Here is a 3537-nt window from a genome sequence, read left to right on the forward strand (position 1 = left end):
CCTTCAAAGGTCTCCATTTTTGGCCTCCAAAAGTCATCATATTTGGCCTCCAAAAGTCATCATATTTGGCCTCCAAAGCGTCTCCACTTTTGGCCTCCAAAAGCGTCTCCATTTTTGGCCTCCAAAGCGTTTCCATTTTTTGCCTCCAAAAATTTTCATTTTTGGCCTCAAAAAGTCATTATTTTTGGCCTCCAAAATTCATCATTTTTAGCCTCCAAAATTCATCCTTTTTTGCCTCCAAAGCTTCTCCATTGTTGGCCTCCAAGAGTCTCCATTTTTGACGGACAAAAGTCTTCATTTTTGGCCTCCAAGAGACTCCATTTTTGGCCTCCAAGAGACTCCATTTTTGGCCTCCAAGAGACTCCATTTTTGGCCTCCAAGAGACTCCATTTTTGGCCTCCAAGAGACTCCATTTTTGGCCTCCAAGAGACTCCATTTTTGGCCTCCAAGAGACTCCATTTTTGGCCTCCAAGAGACTCCATTTTTGGCCTCCAAGAGACTCCATTTTTGGCCTCCAAGAGACTCCATTTTTGGCCTCCAAGAGACTCCATTTTTGGCCTCCAAGAGACTCCATTTTTGGCCTCCAAGAGACTCCATTTTTGGCCTCCAAGAGACTCCATTTTTGGCCTCCAAGAGACTCCATTTTTGGCCTCCAAGAGACTCCATTTTTGGCCTCCAAGAGACTCCATTTTTGGCCTCCAAGAGACTCCATTTTTGGCCTCCAAGAGACTCCATTTTTGGCCTCCAAGAGACTCCATTTTTGGCCTCCAAGAGACTCCATTTTTGGCCTCCAAGAGACTCCATTTTTGGCCTCCAAGAGACTCCATTTTTGGCCTCCAAGAGACTCCATTTTTGGCCTCCAAGAGACTCCATTTTTGGCCTCCAAGAGACTCCATTTTTGGCCTCCAAGAGACTCCATTTTTGGCCTCCAAGAGACTCCATTTTTGGCCTCCAAGAGACTCCATTTTTGGCCTCCAAGAGACTCCATTTTTGGCCTCCAAGAGACTCCATTTTTGGCCTCCAAGAGACTCCATTTTTGGCCTCCAAGAGACTCCATTTTTGGCCTCCAAGAGACTCCATTTTTGGCCTCCAAGAGACTCCATTTTTGGCCTCCAAGAGACTCCATTTTTGGCCTCCAAGAGACTCCATTTTTGGCCTCCAAGAGACTCCATTTTTGGCCTCCAAGAGACTCCATTTTTGGCCTCCAAGAGACTCCATTTTTGGCCTCCAAGAGACTCCATTTTTGGCCTCCAAGAGACTCCATTTTTGGCCTCCAAGAGACTCCATTTTTGGCCTCCAAGAGACTCCATTTTTGGCCTCCAAGAGACTCCATTTTTGGCCTCCAAGAGACTCCATTTTTGGCCTCCAAGAGACTCCATTTTTGGCCTCCAAGAGACTCCATTTTTGGCCTCCAAGAGACTCCATTTTTGGCCTCCAAGAGACTCCATTTTTGGCCTCCAAGAGACTCCATTTTTGGCCTCCAAGAGACTCCATTTTTGGCCTCCAAGAGACTCCATTTTTGGCCTCCAAGAGACTCCATTTTTGGCCTCCAAGAGACTCCATTTTTGGCCTCCAAGAGACTCCATTTTTGGCCTCCAAGAGACTCCATTTTTGGCCTCCAAGAGACTCCATTTTTGGCCTCCAAGAGACTCCATTTTTGGCCTCCAAGAGACTCCATTTTTGGCCTCCAAGAGACTCCATTTTTGGCCTCCAAGAGACTCCATTTTTGGCCTCCAAGAGACTCCATTTTTGGCCTCCAAGAGACTCCATTTTTGGCCTCCAAGAGACTCCATTTTTGGCCTCCAAGAGACTCCATTTTTGGCCTCCAAGAGACTCCATTTTTGGCCTCCAAGAGACTCCATTTTTGGCCTCCAAGAGACTCCATTTTTGGCCTCCAAGAGACTCCATTTTTGGCCTCCAAGAGACTCCATTTTTGGCCTCCAAGAGACTCCATTTTTGGCCTCCAAGAGACTCCATTTTTGGCCTCCAAGAGACTCCATTTTTGGCCTCCAAGAGACTCCATTTTTGGCCTCCAAGAGACTCCATTTTTGGCCTCCAAGAGACTCCATTTTTGGCCTCCAAGAGACTCCATTTTTGGCCTCCAAGAGACTCCATTTTTGGCCTCCAAGAGACTCCATTTTTGGCCTCCAAGAGACTCCATTTTTGGCCTCCAAGAGACTCCATTTTTGGCCTCCAAGAGACTCCATTTTTGGCCTCCAAGAGACTCCATTTTTGGCCTCCAAGAGACTCCATTTTTGGCCTCCAAGAGACTCCATTTTTGGCCTCCAAGAGACTCCATTTTTGGCCTCCAAGAGACTCCATTTTTGGCCTCCAAGAGACTCCATTTTTGGCCTCCAAGAGACTCCATTTTTGGCCTCCAAGAGACTCCATTTTTGGCCTCCAAGAGACTCCATTTTTGGCCTCCAAGAGACTCCATTTTTGGCCTCCAAGAGACTCCATTTTTGGCCTCCAAGAGACTCCATTTTTGGCCTCCAAGAGACTCCATTTTTGGCCTCCAAGAGACTCCATTTTTGGCCTCCAAGAGACTCCATTTTTGGCCTCCAAGAGACTCCATTTTTGGCCTCCAAGAGACTCCATTTTTGGCCTCCAAGAGACTCCATTTTTGGCCTCCAAGAGACTCCATTTTTGGCCTCCAAGAGACTCCATTTTTGGCCTCCAAGAGACTCCATTTTTGGCCTCCAAGAGACTCCATTTTTGGCCTCCAAGAGACTCCATTTTTGGCCTCCAAGAGACTCCATTTTTGGCCTCCAAGAGACTCCATTTTTGGCCTCCAAGAGACTCCATTTTTGGCCTCCAAGAGACTCCATTTTTGGCCTCCAAGAGACTCCATTTTTGGCCTCCAAGAGACTCCATTTTTGGCCTCCAAGAGACTCCATTTTTGGCCTCCAAGAGACTCCATTTTTGGCCTCCAAGAGACTCCATTTTTGGCCTCCAAGAGACTCCATTTTTGGCCTCCAAGAGACTCCATTTTTGGCCTCCAAGAGACTCCATTTTTGGCCTCCAAGAGACTCCATTTTTGGCCTCCAAGAGACTCCATTTTTGGCCTCCAAGAGACTCCATTTTTGGCCTCCAAGAGACTCCATTTTTGGCCTCCAAGAGACTCCATTTTTGGCCTCCAAGAGACTCCATTTTTGGCCTCCAAGAGACTCCATTTTTGGCCTCCAAGAGACTCCATTTTTGGCCTCCAAGAGACTCCATTTTTGGCCTCCAAGAGTCTCCATTTTTGACGGACAAAAGTCTTCATTTTTGGCCTCAAAAAGTCATTATTTTTGGCCTCCAAAAGTCATGAGTTTTTTACCTCCAAAGCGTCTCCATTTTTGGCCTCCAAGAGTCTCCATTTTTGGCCTCCAAGAGTCTCTATTTTTGGCCTCCAAAATTCTTCATTTTTAGCCTCCAAAACTCTTCATTTTTGGCCTCCAAAATTCTTCACTTTTGGCCTCTAAAGCGTCTCCATTTTTGGCCTTCCAAGGTCTCCATTTTTGGCCTCCAAAAGTCATCATTTTTGGCCTCCAAAAG

This window comes from Camelina sativa, chromosome 20, assembly GCF_000633955.1.
Source record: "Camelina sativa cultivar DH55 chromosome 20, Cs, whole genome shotgun sequence".
Lineage (NCBI taxonomy): Eukaryota > Viridiplantae > Streptophyta > Magnoliopsida > Brassicales > Brassicaceae > Camelina > Camelina sativa.